This window comes from Amblyomma americanum, chromosome 4, assembly GCF_052857255.1.
Source record: "Amblyomma americanum isolate KBUSLIRL-KWMA chromosome 4, ASM5285725v1, whole genome shotgun sequence".
Classification (NCBI taxonomy): domain Eukaryota; kingdom Metazoa; phylum Arthropoda; class Arachnida; order Ixodida; family Ixodidae; genus Amblyomma; species Amblyomma americanum.
The window spans coordinates 81,542,231-81,567,456 of record NC_135500.1 but is presented as its reverse complement, the minus strand read 5'-3'; the positions used below and the strand labels follow the sequence as shown (position 1 = coordinate 81,567,456).

Here is a 25,226-nt window from a genome sequence, read left to right as displayed (position 1 = left end):
CAGCTAGGCGAGAATACCGCACAGTCCCGGCAAACAAGTGCGGCCTCGCGAGTCCTTCCGCATCGGTAGCGGTTTTCAGGGTTGTATACATGGCTATAACGCTCAGCCTGCCTTTTTCCTAATCACCCATTGCAGGCAACCGCTGCAGTAGTTAACTTTCGCTTTGTGTTTTCAGTTTCTTCACGTTCCAGCCGAATATGGTTTCACTGTTGGAAGCTCTAGGTACTGCATAAACGGGCAACGGCCGAAGTTGTAGGTTCATCTCATATATATTTACGTGCGTTAGCTGCCGCGTGTTCCTCTTAGAAGCCCGTTTGCAGCACTGTAAGCAAGTATCTCGAACTGTACTTTGCATTCAATACTTTTGCTAACAAAAGTTTCGGGTGGAAACAAAGAAGAGGTGGACCTCAGCAAACATCGCCATCAAAACGGGTTCAGCTAACGACGCAACGCACCGTGTCGTGTCGTTGAGTTCCTTTCAGTACGGAAGCTTGCGTCGGGTGTTACCGACAGGCAGCGAGCATGACCGGCACACTAAATAGAGAGAAAGAAGATCGAATTACAGCAGATACTGCCTGCTCACTGCTGAGAAAGCATTTGACTCAGTCGAAACGTTTGCGGTCATGCAGGCATTGCGAAATCAATGAGTAGAGCAGCCTTATGTGAAAATACTGAATACTGGAAGATATCTATAACGGCTGCGCAGCTGCCATAGTCCTCCATAGAGCCAGCAATAAAATTCTGATTAGGAAGGGTGTCAGGCAGGGAGCCACGATCTCGCCAATGCTAATTCACCGCCTGTTCACGGGAGGTATTCAGAGGCCTAGATTGGCAGCAGTTGGGGATAAGAGTTAATGGAGAATACATTAGTACTCTGCGATTAGCTGATGACATTGCCTTGCCTTGCTGAGTCACTTAGGAGATGAACTGCAAAGCATGATAACTGACTTAGAGAGGCAGAGCAGAACGTTGGTCTACAAATTAACATGCAGAAAACCAAAGTAATATTCAACAGTCTAGCTAGGGAACAGTAGTTTACAATTGGCAGCGAGGAATACTTAGGGCAGGTGGTGACCGTAGATCCGGATCATGAGGGTGAAATAACTAGAAGACTAAGAATAGGGTGGGGTGCATTTGGCAGGTTCTCTCAGGTCATGAATGGTAGTTTACCAATATCACTGAAGAGAAAAGTATATTTATTTATTCATTTATTCCTGTATCTACACTGCGCTCTGAGGGCATTACAGTAGATCTTTTTTTTTATTTTTAAGTGACATGTGATCACGCAAAGCAACGGTACAATTGTAAAGCCAACAACGTCCAAGCATAGCAAATCGTCAAGGCAGAAGGGGAAAAGAAAAGCTGTAGCAAAACAATGTGATCAGAAGGGAAGTAGAGAGATGACGTGCCAGCAGTAAATGGCTGCGCCAGCAGTAGGGTAACAGTAGGTAGTAGATGCCTATAAACATTAAGGAAGAAATAAAAGAAACACAAGAATACAGTTTTCACACCAGAGCTCGTAGTGCTGCATCAGCAGAACTGGATCGTCAGCGGCTGAAACGCCAAATTCTGGTAGCCGGTTCCATTGGTTTATCGCACGCGGGAAAAACGGCAAGCTATTTCGCGCATTTCGCAACCGTTTTTTTTCGGCGGAAATAATCTTAGCCGGCTTTAGAGAAAGATTATAATCAACTAAAACCTTACCCCGCGCTATTTGCTTCGCAAGGCGCTGCGTGTGTCAAGAGCTTGCCATGAGAGTGCGTCCTTCAATGCAGTCACGCTGGCATAACACCTGCAAGAGTTAGTGACGAAACGTACGCCCTAATTCTGAACGGCTGTATCTTACCGGTACTCGACTACGGGGCAGAAACTTGGAGGCTAACGAAAAGGGTTCAGCTTAAGGAAAACGCAGCGAGCTATGGAAAGAAAAATGATAGGTGCAACGTTAAGAGACTGGAAGAGGGAACAGTGGGTGAGGGAACAAATGCGTGTTAATGACATCCTGGTCGGAATCAAGTAGAGGAAATGGGCTTGCGCAGGGCATGTACTGCGAAGGCAAGATAACCGATGACCGTTAAGGGTAACGGAGTGTGGATTCCAAGAGAAGGCAAGCGTAGCAGGGGGCGGCAGAAAGTTAGGTTGGCGGATGAGATTAGGAAGTTTGCGGGGATACGGTGGCCGCAGATGACAAAGAACGGGGTTAATTGGAGAGACATGGGAGAGGCCTTTGACCTGCAGTGGGAACAGTCAGGCTAAGGATGATGATGATTATGATGACTACCTTCTCAACCAGCCTGAAATCAATTCCTCTTAGGCGACCTCGTCATAGGCGTTGCAAACACCGTTTTGAGAACCAGCTTTTCTGATTTCAACCTTTCTGATATTTTTTTATTTATTTATTCATTCACTACTGCAGTCTTGGTCAAAACCATAGCAGGATGGGTGCATGCACGGAAATACGCACACATAAATGCAAAACAATAAGATCAAATTATTTTACGTGCTGTAAAATTATGTTAACGGGTTCTGTATAACTGCGGCGTTGCTGAGGCTATTGCAGTCAAGTATAGTTCCAATTATTCGTTGAAATTAGCGGCGTTATTGTTCTCTAATGTTGTTGTCTTGTTTTATAGCCTGAAGAGAAACTTAAAATACCAGACATGTTAATGTCATATTGTCCCGCGATACCAGGAAGAATTTTTCTTTAACTGCTAAGTTTCTGAGAAAGTTGTGCAGCTTTTCTTTGTAGCCATATGGCTGCGCTCGGGTGGATGCCAGTGAGCAATTACTCACTTTTACTCACTAGCAATTACTGCCCCCCCCCCCCCAATGAGCAATTCTCACTATTAAATGAAAAAAAAAGTTTGATCTAAAGCACCATATCTTTCAGTTACTGACGGAAAGCCACTGTCGAAGTAACCCACTGAACTATCAAAGCAAAGACTGCCTGCTGCTATATATACCGGGTGTCCCAGCTAACTTGAGCCAAGGGTTAAAAAATAAATTATTAGAGAGAGACGAGTGAAACCAGTTGCATAATGGTGACAGCGATCTTGCGTGCCACAGGCAATTTTTTATTTCGCGATTAATTAATAATTCAATTAAGTTTCATTATTTAACTTTTTAATTATTTAACTTAATAAATATTGACTTTAGACAACCAATTGCATTTGAACAGTTGTCGAGCACCTTCAGAAACCCCCATTCCATCATTTACGATAAGAAAACACTCACGCGTGTCTATTTTTTACCAGCTCCAAAGAAAGCCCGCGAAATACAAAATAAGCCACGTGACACGCATGCGCGCGCCACGATCGCGCTGTGCGAGTTACTACCGCCAACATATCGGCCTGCCGCTGGTGCGGGGCCGTCGAGTCAAGGCTGCAGGTGATTTCGTTTGCTCAAACCACGCTTGAGAGCAGCACGATCGCGGCGCGCGAATGCGCTAGTCACGGGGTTTATTTTGTATTTCGCGGGCTTTCTTTGGAGCTGGTAAAAAAGACACAAGTGTTTCCTTGTAATAAATGATGGAATGGGGATTTCTGAACGTGCTCGACAACTCTTCAAATGCAATTGGTTGTGTAAAGTCAATATTTATTAATTTAGATAGCTAAACTTAATTAGACTATTAATAGCGAAATAAAAAATTGCCTGTGGTCCACAAGATGGCTGTCACAAATATGCAACTGGTTTCGCTCGTCTGTCTCTAATAATTTATTTTTAAACTCTCGGCTCAAGTTAGCTGGGACACCCGGTATAAGAACCGTACCAAAATTACAGAAGTTCGTTGACAGCCGAACAAACTACTACGCGACTCAACGCACCGGCTTGGCAGGGAGAAAACCACGGCTGCGAGCTATCAGCGCGAAAAACTATCTTCTGCGACAAGTTTAAAAATTCAGAATCAGAAACATATTTTTACTTTTATTTCACAGAAGAGGTGAGAAGAGAGAGCGGAGAAAAACCAATCTGAATACATCTTGGCTACACTCCATCACCCTCCCCTCCTCGGGGCAACGCTTGCACATATCTCAGGTTACGAAACAAGGAAGCAACACAGATGATACCTTCGTTTGCAGTTTCTTATCCTACAGCTGACAGCGGTACAGATATCCGCTAGATCTTATGTTCCGCACTGCGACGTACCATGCAGTGATAGCGCGCGTCCCAAACGTTGGTAACACGGACTATCCTCAGTGGTTCGTTGCCGACTGCTCGCACGTAGCAGGGTACCAGCAACCGCCTGGACTCCGCACTGGGCACTGTTTGGGGTATCCGATTTGGCGGAAGAGAGAGTGTGGGCGCGGAACATTGGCATAGCTCAGGCTGTGGTGAAGACGACCCGGACACCCTTTCCCCGGCGACGTCATTCCTATGGCAGGCGAGGTCACCCGATCAGTGCCAAGCGTTGTAGTGGAACAATTTCGAAAACATGCGTGCGCATGAACAAGGAACAACGACCACGTTGGTGGATTTCTGTGAAGGCACCCGGCGCGTCTGGACGCCCGGGAAACCGCAGCGGTGGCCTAGTATTTTGAGCATTCGACTCGTACAGCGGAGGTGCAGGGTTCGATCCCCGGTGCATTCGGAGACCCACGGTTTTCTCTTTTTTTTTTTATGGATGCAAGTTTTCCCTTGCTCCAGGCGTTCGGCTTCTACGGGGCGAAACGCGGACGAAAAATGGGTCTTTGACCCAACCTCGAGAAGATCTAAAACACTTTAGCCATGCCGCCTTGTGGTCAAGCTGCCCTTACACCACTGAAATCAAAAACAAATCATCCCGACCACCGCGGAAACCAAGGGGAGTATCTTTCAGCAAACTTTGTAACTGTTCCGATGTCTCCACACACCCGCAGGTAGAACGCATCTGTGCCTCGTTCCATTTCTCCCTGTCTTCCTATTTTCCAGTCTGAAATTGCAGCTTTACGGGCTCTCGAATTAAGCGCCAGTATTTTTACGGGCCCTGTTAGACTTTGACAAAGCTAACGTTTCCCATCTCTTATTCGGCATGCATTTCTTCGACGCCGGCGACAGGCCTACGAGTCTACTGTAATCTTTTGGAAAAGGAAAGCCTTCGCATTACTCCGAACTTATCTCTTCACACTGCGATACCAGGGGCCGTTTCTAAGCTCTTGAGCGGCGCAAAGCACGCGCGTGTCTCACTTCTCGACAGAACTGATTTTTTCCAGTGTATTTATATGCGCGCTGCATAAAACTTTCAGAGCTGAACTATTTGGCAATGCCAACGGTCGTATTGTACAGATATAGTGACGAACCGTGGGCAACCACTTGCTTTTTATATTTTTGTAGAGCAGCTAGTTGAAAGGCCGGTCTTCGCACGTGGCCTTGTTTGGTTTAGTTTGGTTTATGGGTTTAACGTCCCAAAGCGACTCAGGCTATGAGAAACGCGCTAGTGGAGGGCTCCGGTTAATTTCCACTACCTGGGGTTCTTTTACGTGGACTGACATCGCACTGTACACGGGCCTCCAGCATTTTGCCTCCATCGAAATTCCACCGCCGCGGCCGGGATCGAACCCGCGCACGTGGCCTTGTGAGCGCGTTATAACGGTGCTCTGGTTCCAACTACTCGCCTTTCAGAGTTTCACCACGCCCGTGCAAAGTTCCGCAGCTGAAAGTTTCTTACCGAGCAGAACCATTTTCGAACAACGACAACAGCAAACCGAAACCAAAACTCAGTCCGCGGCCAGGGACGGTTTTGGCTTGGCGCAGCAATGACGTCAAAAACATTACTAAAAAAAACACTCGTACGCGCGTTGCGTGGGTGAAGTAGCGACTGAAAACGACGAGCCATCTCGCAACGTTCCTGAGACGACCTAATACAAGCCACAAAATACGGTTCGTGAAGCAGAGGAAAGGTATAATAACCTGCGCGGGGTGTGTTTGTGACGTCGAAAATGCAGAGCTGCCTGTCCAAAGAAATCATCTGAACTGAGGCCACGAAAACGACAAACTTTAAAATCGGTTGGCGAATGGAATGGTATGTCGCGTCGCTGCCAAATTCCGTGGAAGTAAACCTGGAGGAGAGAAAAAAAAAACCTAGTTTAATTAGAATATGGTAACCTCGAAAAAAACACCACCACAGCTGCCTTTAAAAACACCAAAATAACGCTAGGACTAATCAATAGAGACATCTGGCACGGCACGATTCGCTTATGCGCGGATCTTACTGCGCCTGCGCAGTGGCAGCGCGTGCCCCTACCTTGCCCCTGGGGACCATCTGCGCGTGCGCATTTGGTGCCTCGTGGAACTGGACCGCGCTATGCCAAAACTCACTACCGAATCTAAGGTTACACTACTTGCATGCGCCTCCTTACTGCATACGGCAAGATGTAATCGTAAATGAAGCGACGCAAGCGTACACCCTTTCAGCCCAAGAGATATGCGCATGGAGAGAGCATTTCTTGGGCTGAATCACGCCCCTAAGAACGCGATTAAAAATGAAGAGAAATAGGCTGCCGGGTGGATAAGATAAGCCAGGCGCAGCACAGCACTCGTACACGAACTGCGCGAAACGCCTCCCCTGTTTCACGGCAGCTCCCCGGAGTGGGGAAGGGTGACGCGAGGCGCGCAGCTGATAAGCTGATTGGGCCCCCCTCCACCGTAGAGAAGCTCTGGGGATCTGCTGTCCCTGTACTAGAGCCTGCCCGTTCGCGTGAACGGCGCCCTAGACGGTTCGCGCGAGAATCGTACGGCGGGGGAACCTGCCATGCTGCCAGATAAGTGCGGCAGGTGCCAGGTGATATTGGCAGACCTAACATCCGTGGCCGCGACCTACAAAGCATGTCTGCTGAACGGTTAATCGCGCAACCGGACGCCAGTCAGGAAGCGGCTCCGGCCCTGCGGGGTCCGCGGAAAGTGTCGCCGCAGACCCTGCACGTCGCACCTGTCAACGAGCTCGCCAGCCAATCGGGCAGATGGGCGTTCTTACGTACCAACCCTCCTCCTTATCCACCGAGTGATCGCCGCGAGAACTAAACTGGGAAACGGCTACACGCGTTTCGCGCTTTCCGAACAGCCAACAGCACCGCACTACTCAGGGCGGACACCGAAAATCGACGGAGTCAACGATGGAATGCGGGAAAATAAGGTACAGCAGTGCGATTAATTGCCGTTAGAAATGGCAGCACGCAAAAAACCACGACACAACAAACTGCATCCAAAGTATTTTTTTTATTATTATACCAGTTCACTTCGGCGATTTTTGGAGACGAGAAAAATTAGCTGAAATTATCCCAAACAAGAAGGAAAGGATGGCGCCGCAATTTGAAGAAAAAAAAATGGTTGGCGGTTTAGCATCGCTACGCGCGAAATAGTGTGCGAAAGCACGGTTTTTGCAGGTGGACACCACCGCCACGTACCTGAAAGCGCGGCTGAAGTGTCCACTGGCCCAGGGAGCCAGCTCTGCGCTTTTCATTTCCTTTCATGACTCTCTCAGGGGCTTCGCGCAAACAGTGGCATTTTGCGGGGTGGGAGGCTAATAATTCTCGCACTAAAAATTAAAATTACTGTTTGGTTTGGTGTATGGGGGTTTAACGTCCCAAAGCGACTCAGGCTATGAGGGACGCCGTAGTGAAGGGCTCCGGATAATTTTCCACCGCCTGGGGTTCTTTAACGTGCACTGACATCGCATAGTGCACGTGCTTCTAGAATTTCGCCTCCATCGAGATGCGACCACCGCGGCCGGTATCTGACAGCGGGCTTTGTGCAGCGCCGTCCGTCGATCGTCGCAGCAGCAGCAATAAAGTTGCCGTAACAGAATGCCCAATGTCGCCACTACTCTCGGATCACGCGGATGACGTGTTGATCTGCTGGCCAATCAAGATATGCCATATATTGATTGACGAAATATGGAAAACCCGGCAGTTTGCCATATTTGCGAAGAGGCGAGTTGCATGCGCCCCACACATTTTCCTTTGAGAACCACTCTATGCATGCGCCGAACTAGATGGAGCAGGCGTACGATTAAGCAAACTCGAATTAACAGACATCGACCGTATTGCCACACAGCGCTGCCCAGTGGCGCTAACTACACGCTGCGCACTAGAAGGCCCAAGCTCTCGTGCCAACTGCAGCTGGCACTCCTGCAGACGTCTGCGAAAGGTGCCAGCGCAGCGCCAGACATTCGGTCGGGAACGGATAAGCGAGAAGCGTAATCACCTCTCAAGCGCTCGAGACCAGCCACACGTGCTTCTCGAAAACGTGGCAGTTAAATGCTCTTCTGCATTTATGCAGAACGTTTCCTCATCACTTTCGGCATGAATGTTGGTTAGATAAAGAGTCATGATAGATACTGCACTTTCTAACTCTTTCAGTGGCACTTACAAAGGCGCTTTGTAATGTACGCATATATAAACAACTGCTGCTCCCTCTACTGTGCACGCATTAATTACACGTCGTGCGATTTGCGCAATACCGGCCGACTCAAAAATCGGAGCTTGTTTACACAGAGCCACTGCAACAGTGAGTGGAACCGTCCGGAGACTGTGAGCTTGCAGCTAAAACCAACAAAACTGGCCCTCGGAACCACAGCCTATATATAGGCAGCCTATAGTCAACTATCGCTAAGAATTTGTTTTTGTTTCTAAGATGCTCATTTTCCTGATGGTAGCCCGTCGTCCTAACGGGACGACCAACTAGTTTGGTTGCGCCAAGCGCCGTGGAAGCTTAATATGCGACCAAATAATAAAAAAGACGTTCTTTTTCCTCATTCCGAAATGCCCTCAGAGGTATGCGCTCAAAGGGACTCACTGCCCAATTGCCATTTTGCAAGGCGAGTATCAGCGACAATTCTCAGTTGTGTCTCCAGTGTTGACACCCACTAAGCACTGCCACTGGAATTGGCGTTACACAGTGCTAAAGGATGATTCAGACAACGGACCACGGAGCGGCTTTGGCCCGCAGACTCGGCGCCACGGGACGTCTCAGTCCCTTCCGGTCCGCATGGTTCGCGCCTGGTCCGCGGACCTCTGGCCGCCATGCATGCTGCATGGTGACCGCAGCCCAGCGAAAGAGCGCGCGCAAGCCTGATTCGCCCGTCGCCGCCTGTCGTCATTATGAAGGTCAGAACGCGTGGCGATGAGCAGACAAGGCATCCGCGCGGCCTTCCACAGTGCGCGATTCATGCAGGCGCACACCTAAAGGAATACAAGTGGGACACCACGTGACGCCTAATCCGCGGGCTAATGCGCTCAGTTTTCCGCCGCCTGAAACGACGCTAAAGCGACACTGAGGTCAACACCATCCAATTACTGTCCGGAGTAAAAAGTGATTATTTGGTTTTTACTGGGTACGTTTACGTTTGTCCGGCAGCAAAAGACTGATTTATAACCGAGAAAATTGGATTTAAAAGTCTCCCCGCCAGTAGATTTATAAATCGTGACGTCCTTACCGAAAAATACCAGTTGCCACCGTTTTGAAGTGAACGGCGGTGTACCGTGGCCTCCAAGATCCGCGATAACTCAGAGCCGACGCGCGCATTTTACCTGCGAAAGCAGCCGGTGACGGCGACACCTTTATTTCGTATTTGGTCTCCTAATTCTGGCATCGTTTCGATGAGAGTGGCCTCAGTGATTAGAATGCGGTGCCCTATCGTATACCGATCGAGGCAGTGACCGCACATCCAGATTACGAGAATGAAATACCTAGGAGAATAAGAACGGGCCGGAGCGCCTTTGGCAGGCACACTCGGGTGATGAATAGCCGTTTGCCATTGATGACAGTATATATAGCAAGTTTGCGACGATAAGGCGGCCGCAGCTGGCAGTACAGGACAAGGTTAATCGGAGGGATGCGGGAGAGGCCTTTGACCTGCAGTAGATTAGTAACGCTGACGACAACGATGAAGTAGAGCAGAGGTCGAGGAAGTTGGCGTATAGACTCGTGATTACAAAAGCAGCGCACACTTTGACAGAACGCAAAGAACAAGAAGGGAGACACCTTTTTTGTGATCCGTCAAAGTGCGCGCTGCTTTTGCCGTGATGATGACCCTATTGAAATGGGCCAATCTCGCTTTGTCCTCAGCATCACATTAACCGGGCTATCACGCTGGCTACAGCCATCCCTATACTTTCATCCGTTAGCTTCGACGAGCCTTATTCGCTAGTCTCCAATTTCCTCCTCTCAACCTTTCCGTTCTCGGGTAGCCGCCCCGGATCGCGCTATGATAAAAGCAGTACAGGTCAGCCTCTCTAGCGCACATCAAACTGTGCGGAAAGGTGGAACGCTTTACACATACACACTTCCCTTGAGTCGCAGCCCTCGGACGCCTAATGAGGGAAGCACTCACAGTGGATTTGGGAGATGACCCGAATAGACAGGACTCTGGGATCAGCATGCCGAACGGGATAGCCACCACGGCGCGTCACAGGATTCGCAATTTTATCTGAAATTTGACCCATTTCACTTCTACGCAAATGCTAGTAAACAAAGTTACTACTAACTGTGACAACAAGCTGCCGACAAGGCCATTAATTAAATTACTAAACTAAAAAGCACGCAGGAAAAGGAAAATATTGGAATGGCCTGCGTTCAGCATTTAGCCTCAAACGCTTCGATGCACACGACAAGGACCGAACTCTGCGCAACAAATATATATATAAATCAGTCTCCCAACGCGACAACAAAGCACACCACGCAAAAATTGACTTAGCGCCAGCGTCAGCACGCGTCATCAACTTGGTGGCTTTTTCGCAATGCCTGGAATCCATCCCCGTTCACAACGGGGTGGACCATTAATCCATTCCCTACATCTATTCCCGCCAATCTGCAAACGCATGCATGAGATCAGCTCTACATGTACCACGCAAGCCAGCTGCGGAACCGGGTATGCATCTTTAATATTTCACTCCCACCTTCCCTTACGGCGCGGCTGCGGTGTCCACTGAGATGCGAGACAGTTACCGCGCCTCATGCCCCGCCGCGGTGGCTCAGTGGTTAGGGCGCTCGACTACTGATCCGGAGTTCCCGGGCTCGAACCCGACCGCGGCGGCTGCGTTTTTATGGAGGAAAAACGCTAAGGCGCCCGTGTGCTGTGCGATGTCAGTGTACGTTAAAGATCCCCAGGTGGTCGAAATTATTCCGGAGCCCTCCACTACGGACCTATTTGATCCTCTCTTCTTTCACTCCCTCCTTTATCCCTTCCCTTACGGCGCGGTTCAGGTGTCCAACGATATATGAGACAGATACTGCGCCATTTCCTTTCCACCAAAAACCAATTATTATTATTATTATTACCGCGCCTCAGACCAGACGCAAGAGACGGGCCCGCCAACACAGCAAGCGCCCCGAAAGGTGAAGTCCACGGGACTCGCAGGAGCAGCCCTGCAGGCGCGCCATGCCCTAAGGACGCATTCGAGAAAACGAGTTTGTTTTGAACGAAGCACTTCTCTTCCTATCGCTCTTTTCCTGGCCTCTCGCAGACAGATGTCGGCTGGCAATCCACTCGTGACGATGACGGGCGGCCTGTCAGGCATCCATTAACGACAGCTTCAAGTTACGGCAATCTGTCGCTCTAGTATATAGACTACCAGGCGTATACGAACTATAATCTATTTCCGCGTTCTTTTACACGCCCATCTCTCTGACCCGCTGCCTCAGTCACACTCAACTCCGCTTTGCGCATATCAACGAGACCTTCGCCGTATCGAGAACGAAACCCTCGCTGATATCCCTCGTTAGCGTGGGTTACGGGGGTCTCGCACTCTTGCCACAATATGCTCGACGGCTTCTCCGTCCTGCACGCCGCGACAAGAGTATCATCGCTGCCTTCGAACTCGTCCCTACGGCTCCTTAAGCAGCCGAGGTGTATAGGTCATGAAAGCAACGCGAGTTTTTTTGCACCGCAGGAAAAAAATATTGCGTAGCCGCTCGCCAGGTTCCCAAGGCCGGCTCATCCATCGTGCCCCGGCCAAAACTCTCAGGCTACGCAGTACCTCGCTGCAGGTTCTGCGTGCTGTGCGCTGCGTGCCGTGGCGCGCCTTTGGGAACGTTGGGAATGCGCGCAGACAGACGCTCTCTGTTGCGAGGGGGGGGGGGGGGGGGGGGGGGGGGTGCAACACCGTCTCTCGCGTTTTCCACCTGCGCCGACGAACCGACGCCATACCGTTCGCAGCAGTCTGCCGGCACCCGCGGCTAACTCTTGCGAAATGCAGAGAGGCTCGCAGGCGCACACAAGATAAGCCACACGCCCAGCCTTCGCTGCGGCGCGTGTGCCTGCTTTCGCAGCTGTAACTAGTTCGTTTGCGAGCAGAGATCATGGCCCGGGTATACACCGGCACAGAAGAGAGCGCGCGCACGATGCAAGCGCCGATTTGCAGCTGCACTAGTCTCAGGAAAAGCGCCCCACAAACGCGACGCGTCGAACGCCCCGCTGCTGCTGAGCCACCAGCACACGGGACACAGCTAGCAACACCTCATGGGGCAAATAATGAAAAGAAAACCTACTAACTACAGAGGCCGCCTAACAAATTTTAGGATTTTCTTCCTCGCAAATACACTCGCGAAACGTTAAATACAAATGCAGCAGAAATGCCTTCTCATCGATTGCAATTGCTTATGATCAACTACACTTAATCTTCTTCACTTCCGACCACCATAGGAGTCCTTAATAATAATTGGTTTCCGGGGAAAGGAAATGGCACAGTGTCTGTCTCATATACCGTTGGACACCTGAACCGCGCAGTAAGGGAAGCGATAAACTAGGGAGTGAAAGAAGAAAGGAAGAAAGAGGTGCCGTAGTGGACGGCTCCGGAATAATTTCGACCACCTGGGGATCTTTTAACGTACACTGACATCGCACAGCACACGGGCGCTTTTGCGTTTCACCTCCATCGAAACGCGGCCGCCGCGGTCGGGTTCCAACCAGGGTACTCCGGATCAGTAGCCGAGCGCCCTAACCACTGAGCCACCGCGGCGGGTACCATAGGAATCCTTTATTCTATTTTTTTTCTTTAGTGCACCGATGCATTGCAGTGCATGGGGGATTTTCGTGGACGCGCTTTTGCGTCGGCTCTGCAGTGTCCAAGTTCGCCTCGATGTCAATAAGTCGGAGCCCAGTGGGAAAAAAAAATAGAATAAAGGATTCATAGGAATCCTTTATTCTATATTTTTTCCACACTGGGCTTGGGGACACTGCAGAGCCGACGCAAAAGCGCGTTCACGAAAATCCCGCATGCACTGCAATGCATCGGTGCACTAAAGAAAAAAAACGCCACCAAACGGGGAGCGACACAAACTGCTGGGAATTGCGGTCGCCATTTTAAAACCTCGATCGGAAAAGAATGAAAAACCGGTTTCAAGCACCTTTTTCACGCCCGCAAAGTGCGCGCGCTCTTCGTGGCGCATTAGTTACCGTGCGCCATCTCGGCTAGGTGGTGGTGGTGAAAACATTTATTTAGGGTTGGTTTATCGCCGTCCATGATGGGCGGAGTGTTCATTCCATGACCCCGGATGGTCGACGCGACCCGGCGCGCCCGCTCGATCAGCGAATGACTGTTGCTCGGGTCCGAGCCGGTCAGGGCAGCAGTCTCCCATGCAGGAGGAAAATGAGTGGCGGGAGATGGGTGTTTGGTTTCCTGGTGGGTTCGGGCACTTCCAGACATAGTGGTAGTGTGCTGGGTTTGGATTGTTGCGCACTGCGTACAGCATCAGAGGTATCGCGCGGGGAATAAAAGGTGCTTGTCAAAAATGTTAAGAGTTTGGAGCTGGCGCCAGGGGATGACCCTATTCAGGGTTTCGTGGGGTGGTGGAAGCGTCCTTAGTTGTGTTTTATAATACTAGGTTATGTTCGTGTAAGCGAGCGGCTCTGTGCATGTAACCAAACGCGATCGGAATGCAAGACATTGTACAACGTTGCAGCCTCTCTCGATCCTCTTTTCTGCTCTTTTAAGCGCCGTCCCGTTGGCTCCACGTATGCTTCGCCAAGAGATAATGGCTCAGAATAAGAGCACTCCCGACGTTTAATAGGACAAACGCCCTATTCGATTCAAAAGCGCAGCAACCGCACACAGAGGCCACTTATTTTTAACCCGTGCGAAAGGCGAAGAAGCACGACCTCCCAGTTTGCTAGCTGGCCAGTCCTGCTTTCCTCCAAGTCTTGTCTTCTATCAGCTTATCACAACTCAAGGGCAAGGCCCAATCTGAGCAAGCAGTCACGCCAAATGGGCACCGCTATCTGTGCAAGTCAAGTACTCCTCATGCATATTTTCTTACGGGCTTAAGTCACGCCAGCCTTAAACAGCTTTCTAGCGTGTATAGTCTCCGCACCGGTCGCCTCACTGCATGACGGCCGTTGCCTGCTAAATTCCGTCGCGTCATGAACAGTGTAAAGGCAGTTTTTGTTCTTCTTTTTGCATGCCCTTTTGATCACCACACATCATCGAGGAATGAGCCCGGAATGCAGTTGTTTTCGATCCACTCATGTTAGCACCAAAGGCAGCAGCAATCGTACTGACGACAGCAGTGCCACTTTGGTCGTCCAATTCTTGCATCCGGCGCTGTCCACAGTGATGGCACACAGTCTAGCGGAGCATACGTCGGCGCTACTAAACAACTTTTCCCATAATTCTTCGCGCACCGAGCGGCGAGAAGAGGCTGCTCGAGGGTTTCGCGGTGAAAAAGGTGGCCAGCACGCAACGGGCCGCCACGACAGCATCGCCCTCTGTGAACGCTATATATATATATATATATATATATATATATATATATATATATATATATATATATATATATATATATATATATATATATATATATATATATATATATATATATATATATATATATATATATATATATATATATATATATATATATATATATATATATATATATATATATATATGGGCATGTTCAGATAAAAACGGTAATCGAGGTCCCATGACCATTTTTTGTTTTCAATTATATTTTTATATGTGATGGGTAAATGTGTCCACACAAAGGAATGAACCTTAGTTTTGCAAGGAACTTCATGGTTTTCTCGGAAAAAAATTGTATGTCACAAGAGGTGGAGTATGTCGTTTTTGCCACTTCGCAAAGTTGCAAGTTTGGAGCATCACTGCATGCACAATAAGTTGTTTTCGCGCATAAGTATTTTTTCAGCACTTTATTACAACTTGCACTATACGATTAATATAAAAAACGTTTTCTTGCTGTGTCAGTCTTCTGAGTAAAAAATCGCAAACTTCGCTTCCGGAGCTGTGCGGTGCCAAAAAGGCACTTTTCAGGGCAGCCTTAGGGCAAGATGCGTAAAGATCTCCCGACTGAATCTTTTTCTCTGTATTTTTCAGCTACTTTTAATCACTTCTGGCAAGTTTTGTAGCTGTACACTTGACCTATATTTTTCAATATGGCCTCAAAATTGGCAGAAGTTCGAAAACTTCAAAAAAGTGACAACTTTGACTTGAATTTAAAAAAAAAAAACATCATCATCGAATTTTATTAAAAAATGCCCTAATAATACTCAATACTCGATAATTTTAAAACGCCAAAAAAGTGTTGCATTATTTTGTTTTAAAGTATAAAAATAAATGCAAAACTGAGTTCATGTTTTTGTTACCTAGAATTGCTTATTACTGCCTCTTAGAAATAGTAACTGTCAGAAATTTGATTTAGCACTCACTGAACGTGGTTACATTTCATTTACCACAATATGCGAACCATCCTGAATGTTTGTACAGCTTCTACTCGCTTGTTAGCGGCGTTCTTAATGCGTCAAAATGGGAATAAATTCGTTATTTCACCTGATGAACTGACTGCTGGCGGTCAAACTTTTTTTTTTGTATTCTCTAATTTATCATCGTAAGGTACATTGGTATGTAATCGATTTTTTAAAAATATTAGATAATTTGTGGGTTCCTAGAAAAAATTTTATATATAAAAATTTATATTAATGTATTTCTGAAGCCGACGTTTCCGTACCTGCATCTGTTTACCTCTGTGTTCAAAGGTTCTACAGGGCAATGTCAGGAGACAGAACGTCGTCTTCTGAGAGGAACAATTTATCTGCGAGATTTTTAATCAGGAGGAGTTTTAATAGGAACGCAATTTACAAATGGGATGCCGCTTTATATGCAGATTGCAATTCAGAAAATCGTAACAAGAAATTAACGGCAGCAGTTGAAGTCGGTATGCGCACAGTATATTGTCCAGCACGAAGCACAAACCAGATCACAGTCTCTTCCATTCCGAAGCAGCGGTGGAGGCCACGTAGGATGCACTGCCTTCATTTGTTTGAACGTACTTCCACATATGGAGCGTCTGAACTCCAGGCACTTTCTTTGCCATTTTCCATTCTTCCTTCTTCGTTTCGCGAAAGTCTGCAAGCTCCCTCTGTGGGAGCTCCAGAATGGTGATGTTCTTTAGCGTTCCTTTAATTGCGTCTACGAAGTCGCTGGCTGTTTGTATGGACTCACTTGCAGGCTTCCGCAAGTTGTGGTGTGATGCTCGATGTTTGACAAGCCCACCAATGCCGTCGCAAGCATTTTTGCCGTGTCCAGTGGCCGAAAACATCCATTTCGTCTCTCGACATTCACTGCGTTGTAGCTCATGAAACTGATATTTATTCTTGAAGTGAGCGGGAGCCCCGTCGCTCACATATGTTATCTTGGTGTAGATTGGCGCGTTGTCTTCGAGGTGTGCTTTGATTTTTGACAGAGCCAAGCATGCATGAGCTGAATCATGAGACATATCGTCGGAAATTACGGCGTAGTTCCGAGTCGATTTTCTTGACGTGACAACGCAGGTAAACACGGTCACCTGCTTTTTCTGCCAATGGTAAGCTTGTACTGCGTCTGGAAGCACAACTGTCCAGTTTTCGGCGAAATCAAAATGCAAAACAATTGCACCTCTCTTGCAGCTGTGTTTTTCTTCATGTATTGCTCTTGCTTGCACAGATCTAATATAGTTGTGGGGAATCCATTTCATGGTCATTCTTAGACATTCTCTCATAAATGATGAAGCGGTCAGAGTCCTTTTAACGAGCTCACCGTATTCCCATGAAGCAATCAACACCTCGTCCTCGCTGCTCATTTCAAAATTTTCCGAAGTGAAAATGCCATCTTGTGGACAGTGCTCACAATTCCTAAGGAAACACGACGCAGTAGGTTCCTGGCATACGCAGAGGCTCTGCATATCTTCGGGAGAAAGCGACCTTCCGGACGCGTTCTGCAGTCCCACGAGGCACAACTGAAAGTTTGCACAGCACACAAACACACACTTGCCACTCTGGCGAGCATTTCACCCACTTAGGACGCAAGGATATGAATTTTGTGAGGCCAACCTGGGAGGCAGGGTGAGCTTGCTTGTAGAGGCGGAATGCTTCTCGCAAGGACCGCGTCATGAAGCGTTTAGGTATCCATTCTTTCTCTCCTTCCTTCTCGATTCTCACAACATCCTTTTTGTTCGGAGTCTGTCTAGAGCAATCGAGTTCATCCATGGTGTAATATTCTAAAACGGTGGTAATGTCTTCTTGTTGTAGTTTACATCTTGTATATCTCTCCTGTGTTGACCATACGCCTTCCTCATCCACCATCTTCTTCGATTTTTGGATAACGTACCTCGCTGCCTCTGGAATAACTTCCTGCACATATTTCACGGTTAGGTTGCGTGGTAGCAGTGTCAGCAGCTGGCAACGCTCTTGAAAGGACGTGCACCTATTGTAGGCAGCATGTAGGTTGTCCTCCCAACTGCTGCATTGCGCACACTTTTCTTCTGACGCACGCGAAGTCTCTGGGACATTATATGCTGCCTGTATCCCCGATCGTATTTTCGTCACCATAGCTCTTGCCACCTCTTCCTGCTTTCGCTTTGCATAGGAAAGTCTGAGGCGTTTTTTTAGAGCGCTCGGTGGCTTTAGGGTCGAGATTTCGAAGGTAAGGCTGACACTTAAATTTAAATTTTCTACGATTTCTTCCCCAGGGCGGAATTCTTCTAATGTTTCGGTTGACTCTGCCTGCATATTATCTATGTCTTCCTTGAACCGACGGTAACAATTCTGACAGATGAAGTCACTTTCTCGTACTCGGAGAGCTTCTTCGGGAAGTAGGACTTTTTTGAGAGCAGCGACATTGAGTGTTTTTACACTGCGAAAATTACGTCCTTTTTCAATTCTCTGTTTGTGCCTTTTTGAGTAGTCGGCACAAAACGTTCGCCGCGGAAATCTCTTCATGAATGCAAAAGCTCACCGCTTCCGGAGATTATCGCGAGACAGAAGAGCAGGTGACGGATGCAGGGCCCAGAGCTGCTTTTCCAAAAAGAGGAGATGGACAGATGAATGGATTTTTAACACAGGCTGCCCACCGTCGACACTGATGTTCTTTCGGTCTGGCGTACGAGCTGAGACTGATATACCAAGTATGCTTGTCGAGGGAGCGCTCCAGCGCAGAGAAAACACGTGAGTACAGAAAACGACCCCACCGGGTCTACCAGGCCTGGAAAACGACACACAAAACTCGAGATCCGAACAACATCCGCTCACAAGGGTTATCTCGGTCGAAGGTCGAAGGCTGAGGCATAACTGCTAGGCGTTCGGTGCGTTGCGATGAAAAGATGATAGCGGCGGCTAAAGCCTCGGTGCGGCGGCGGCACACATGATGCTGTGAATTTCAGGGTCGCGCCGGGCGTTATATAGCTATAGGAGCGGCTGCAAAGCGCGGTTCATCCCTGGAGCGGCGGTAGCAGTTAAAGTCACCTTGAAAGTGCGACGGGTGCATTAATTGTTTGCATAAACTACTCCTACACACACGTCACTCCAAAATAACGTGTTGGAATATGCTTACAGTAATTTAGGTCCCACCGTTAGAACAGTACGAAAGCGAATAGGAGCTTTAGACCTTTGATTGTAATAGAAAAAAATGCTTACAAATTACACTTATGAACTCAGCAACTGTAGCGTTTAAAATTTACTTACAAAATACCAATACTAAAACCAGCTTCTGACGATTGCGCATTCTAAGAGGGAATACTGAGCAGTCGTAGGGATTGAAATCATACAGTCCGTTTTGTATTTATTTCCATACTTTAAAACAATATAATGCAATACTTTTTTAAAGCCTTAGAATTATGAAATGTTGAGTATTATTAGGGCAAATTTTAATAAAATTCGATGATGATGTTTTTTTTTTTAAATTCAAGTCAAAGTTGTCACTTTTTTGACGTTTTTGAACTTCTGCCAATTTTGAGGCCATATTGAAAAACATAGGTCAAGTGTAGAGCTACAAAACTTGCCTGAAGTGATTAAAAGTAGCTGAAAAATACAGAGAAAAAGATTCAGCCGGGAGATCTTTACGCATCTTGCCCTAAGGCTGCCGTGAAAAGTGCCTTTTTGGCACCGCACAGCTCCGGAAGCGAAATTTGCGATTTTTTACTCAGAAGATTGACAGAGAAAGAAAACGTTTTTTTATTTCTTCGTATAGTACAAGTTGTAATAAAGTACTGAAAAAATAATTATGCGCGAAAACAACTTATTGTGCATGCAGTGATGCTCCAAACTTGCAACTTTGAGAAGTGGCAAAAACGACATTCTCCACCTCTTGTGACATACGATTTTTTTCCGAGAAAACTACAAAGTTCCTTGCAAAACTAAGGTTCATTCCTTTGTGTGGACACATTTACCCATCACATATAAAAATATAATTGAAAACAAAAAATGGTCATGGGACCTCGATTACCGTTCTTATCTGAACATGCCCATATATATATATATATATATATATATATATATATACTTGATTTGGATATTATTTGTATATCATCCTACTTTCCTGGACGCAATGCAAACCCAATGTAGTTGCAGGCAGTGTTGTTGCTGCGCTGTTGTGAATCATGACAGTACACCAATTCGCCCAACTTTCTTCACTCATCAATGTTAAGCCTAAAGCCTCTCTACTGCCGCTGGTCGGCAGAAAACGTCACGGAGGGGCTTTAGCTAAACCCACCGGGATAATGGCCCAACCTGAACTCGCGCCTTTACGCAACGTCCACGTGGAACGAAGTCAAGAAAAAAAAGAGAGGAAGAGCGTAGGCGCAACAGCGGGCCGCCCATTGTGATACACAAGTGCGGGAGCATGCATGCAAAGTGGCGTCACAACTCGCTCTGCGCAATCAGTTCTCGCGTTCCGCTCAGCGGCGGCTATCGGCCTTCTTGGACGGGCTCCAGCGCACCCCGCCACGACGACAGTCCAGCCAACCGGCCGCAGGGTCCTCCGCCGCCGCGTACCGGTACACGCAAGGCACTGCGGTCCGAAAATCGCCGGACGATTTAACGACGAGGAAAGAAGGCCGATATATAATCGACGTGTGTGCAATGCCAGGGGAGAAGACCCGTTTGTGAGCGAGCCTGTTGCTAAGCGCCGGTCGTCGCGCGTTCGCTGGCCGTTTGCCCGAGCGTTAAAAGCTCAATTACGGCTCAGGCTCAACGCATAAGCTACAAAACGTCTCAGATGCAAATGCTGGTCGCTAGACAGTGCTGCTTCTAAGTTACCGCGGTTAAGTGAGGAATATGTCGCATACGGTGGAAGCTTTTATCTCAGCTCTTTCCCGTGTTGCCTCCTGCAAACGAAATACACCTCGGGAAGGGCACGTTTCGTTCCTTGCTCCGCTCAGGTATACGGCCAAGCGGCCCGTCGATGCATCCCCCGTGTTTGTGACGAAACGAACACTTGTTTCCACTTCAAAGGAGTACAAAACTGCAGATTGTAGGTAGGGGTTGGCGTCCCAAATCCGACACATGGGTAACGAGGGATGTCGCAGTAGACGTCTCCAGATTTAATTTAGACCACGTGGGGTTCTTTAACGTGCGCTGACATTGGAAAGCACGCGGGCGTTTTTTGTATTACGCCTCCACCAAAATACAGTCGCCGCGGCAGGGACTCAAAAGACTTGTACAGCCAAGGCAATATGCCTTTAGTTTAAAGGACAATCTCGCCAGTCCTATACTCACTGCCTGTTTACAGGAGGTATTCATGCAGAGGCCTGTATTGAGAACAGATGGGGATTACAGTTAATGCCGAACACTTACTAATCTAATCTACGATTAGTTGATGACACTTCCTAAGTCACTCAGGGGATGAACTGCAAAGCATGATCACTGAGTTATACAGACAGAGCAGAATGGTGGGCAGAAGAATTAATACACATATATCCAAATTAATGTTCAACTTTCCCGGAAAGGAACAGCAGTTTACAATAGGTGGCGAGGCGCTAGAAGTGGTAAGAGAATAGATCTAGTAGTGACCGCTGATCCGGATCACGAGAATGAAATAACTAGAAGAGTAAGTATGGGGTGGAGCGCATTTGGCAGGTTCTCTCAGCTAATAAATGGCAGTTTACCAATATCCCTGAGGAGAAAGGTATATAACAGCTGTACCTATGAAGACTGTAACGACCAGAGGCTAAAAAAAAACTGAACTTTGGCACCAAGACAGTCCCAAAGGAAAACAATGACGACCACGGGAAATGACAAGAAGTCCCTTTCCCACTTCTATTTTTTATTCTTTTATCCGACCCGAAATATTTGTCTATAGTCCCATTTCCCTCAACCGTGAACTGGCAGAGCATAAGCAGTATGCTTTCAAAAGAAGGCCGCTTTCCTCTTTGCTAAACAAACAAGCTAGATATCCAACCGCATTCAGAATAAGGCGCGAACTTTGTTCACATCTTTAGCTCACTTTATATATCAGCTATTTTCGCAATTTTGCTGTTCGTTGCTGCAGTTTGCCGTCCCATTTGGAGTGTTTTTCGCAACACTTCTACCACAGATCGTTCTCTCATCCCGTTGGCAGGTTCCCTTCGTAGGCACACGGGTCACCCGCTTCTATGGTCGGATACGAATTAACTCTGCAATGAAAATCCGGCCACGTTGAGGGCTATGACACTGAATACCTCCGCGAGAAAAAAGTACTCTGGTAAACCTGGTCTTGTATCCTAAACAAAAAGCTAATAACGAGACGAAATTATAAGCTCTAGGACCGGGTACCTTTCGTGGGTGCAGGCACGAAAATTTTGCTTGCGTGTTTTCTTCTTTCAAACGACGCGCTAGACATTGGTATACGCGAAGCACTCCGTGGTATTAGCCTACGACCGCTGAATAATTTATAATTGAATTTCTTCTTGAAGCTGTTTTGGTTGCATCAACCGAACGATGGCTGTGACGTGTAGTTGACGTGTAGGTCACGTGAGGCACAGAAAAACGGCAATATAACTGCTGATACGTCGTTTGCTATAAATCTAGCTAATGAAGCAGACTGGTGTAAGTTCCGCATTGAGTTACAACTATGTATCAGCATTTATACTGACGTTTTTTTTGTGCGTCACGTGACCTAAACATCAACGACACATCACAGGCATCGTTCGATTGATGAAACCGAAACAGCATGAAGGGAGATTACAAATTACAGATTATTTATCGGTTGCAGGCGAAAACCATGCGGTGATTCATGTATTATAATGTCTAAAGCATCATTTGAAATAAGAAAACAAGCAATAACATTAGGTGTCCATAGTCTCTTAAAGGGACAATGAGGGGGAACTAAAGTTGGCCTGTGTTGACAGACTATGGCATCTTTAGGACAAAGAGACAATCCCCTTCGTAGAAAACGGTTCACAAGCTAGAAAATAATAATCATTAAAAAATACAGGTGTCGACCATCACCGGTCGAGATTCGAAGTAAATCAGAAAGCTGTTGAAAGATTAGTACTAGGTGTGCACGGGAAAACCACAAACGAGGCAGTGCATGGGCTGGGCATCGTTCGAAGCACGGGAAGCTCAGAGTAAAATTCTATACGAAGAACGCACGAGGAAATTGGACGATAGCAGGTGGGCAGCTAAGGTATTTAAATACCTATATAGAAAGAGCGTTGACTCACACTGGCGGAAAAGAACTAGAAAGCTAACCAGTAAGTATGCCAGACGCGAGGACGAAGAAAGAACGAGCATTAAACGACAGGTTAAAAACGCGGAAGGTAAACATTGGATAAATTCAATGGAAAAGAAGCACAGTGTAGAACTATATCGATACTGGAAACAGCATATCAGGAAGGAAGCGTTTCATGATAACTCAAGAAGTGCCCTACTCTTTGAAGCTACGTCAGGGTCTCTTAGAACGCGCAGCTACAAAAAGAAATTTAACGAAGATGACAGATGTGCTGTGTATGGTAAATCTGTAAAAACAATAGAACACCTCATTCTAAAACGTGATGGTATCCATCCCTATGTCGAAACAGGCACAATCACTCTCCGTGAGGCCCTAGGGTTTAGAGACAACAACGGCCATGTAAATAAATCTGCGGTGGAAATTAGCAAAAAGCGATTGAAAGATAGGTGGCTCAAAAGCGGAGAGGTCACATAAGGTTATAAGAGTAAGACTGAAAACGTATTTAAAGAAAATGGTGAATTTTAGGACCGATTTATAACACAGTTAAATAAAACTGAAGAAAAAAACGGTCAATTAGCGAAGTTAGGCCAGATACGAATTAATTTTCCCCCTTCGGTTCCGGCGTTCAGATCCAGTGTTCACGGATGGCAGTTGTTCGGATGGCGATGATGGGTTAACGTCCACAAAAGCGGCGGAGTTTGTCATTCTCTACACTCGTAGATCCCTGGTAGTCTTCCTACCACTCCTGGGCGCCACCACTGCCCTTCTATGACAGGTGCTGCCATCGGTGGGACTTGGGTTGGATCGCGATCCAGGTTGCTCTTCCCGAGAAGCCTCTCGCCACTAATTGAGCTGCCGCCTTACACGGTGGGCAGCTGAGCAGACTGTCCTGCGCATGCGCGCGCACGCACGCACACACAAACACACACACACACACACACACACACACACACACACACACACACACACACACACACACACACACACACACACACACACACACACACACACACACCTGGGCAGGTGAGCAGCCTGCCCCAAAACCGGCTTCAGATAAAACGGCAGACAAAGAGGCAACGGTTAAATGCGTGGAATGGCCACTATATGTGCTAGCGCACTAAAAAGCCGACCATGGTGGCAATTGCCACCAGCCCGTTTCAAAGAGGACGCTCCTGTTCTCTATCCATCTTCTTCTTCTTCTTCTTCTTCTCCTCAAGTAATATGGCACATACCCACGTGGGGGGGATTGGCCAAGGTATAGGGTAGAATGCCAATGAAGCATTTGCGCGGGGAAGGAAACGTCAGAAGACTGAATCAAGATAAAAAAAAAATTGGGAAAAATAAAATGAATTCAAGAGGTATGAGTCATCCGGAATAGAATCAAGCTAGCCTTTTTTGGACATGCGAAAGAAATTTGTGTATAGCTAACAAGATAATCGATTAGTTGCACTTATGTAATCGTGAAGGTAGCCGCATACACTGCTTAACGGGAATCCCTTGGCACTCGCACCGAACGATAGAAGAACTGTAAGAGACAGAGGCAGTCCTAGTCTCGAAAGAGGAACCTCCAGATATTGCTTTCTCTGAACCGCGAACCGCCGGCAAGAGAGGAGAAAATGATCGATTGATTCAACTTGCCCACATGATACACAAAGGTTTGTCGCAGCGAACCCGCACCCGCATAAGTACAAGTTTAAGTGAGGGATTCTACATCGCAGGAGCGTCATGGACACTTCACAAAGCCTTGACTTACACCACCGGATATTCCATGGGTACTTTAGGTGTTGAAAGTCCACGGTATTCAGCAACGGATCACTCAAAGTGGCTGAAATATGTTGGAACCGCTGGAAACGTGAAGCTATCCATTCGAATAAAAAAAACTCGAGTGTCATCGCCCAGCGGGTTTCAGGGTATACTGTCCACTTATCCACCTTCCGCCTGCTACCGCGCTTATGACTACCTATGACTCCTACAGAGACGGCCGTGAGGCGCTCCCAACCTTTGGCAGCGTCTTAAAGGAGACCGCGCGCCCACCCGATGACAACGAGGGCTGCGCAACCTGCGGGCGCGCTTGGAGAAGAACTACACGTGGTCACGTGATCCGGCTACACCAGCACCGACAACGCCGCTCGACCCACGGACGAGCCGTTGAAAACTTCGCTGCAAAAGTAAAAAAAAAAATATGCCGCCACCGTCTGGAAGACGTTGAAGTACAGCGTTAGCTGTTTGGTAGCGCAATCTATCAATCATTCATGCGATGTATTACCATGCGATTAACTACTTTTCCATGCCTCACGGCGAGCGGGCGCCTACCGCCTTGAGGTCAGATATTTTCGA

The 25,226-nt window shown here is 47.5% G+C and overlaps 1 protein-coding gene and 1 long non-coding RNA gene across 3 annotated transcripts in view; both read right to left on the bottom strand.

The window, feature by feature from the left end:
• l(2)k09913 (transmembrane protein 53-like lethal (2) k09913) overlaps positions 1-25,226 on the bottom strand; it is a 74,765-nt gene that overhangs the window by 41,642 nt on the left and 7,897 nt on the right. The window lies entirely within an intron of this gene.
• Positions 113-2,319, bottom strand: LOC144130205 (uncharacterized). Its single transcript, XR_013314009.1, has 3 exons — positions 1,847-2,319; positions 1,705-1,792; positions 113-534 (listed from the first exon to the last, which is right to left on the bottom strand). It is a non-coding gene; the product is annotated as an uncharacterized LOC144130205 (long non-coding RNA).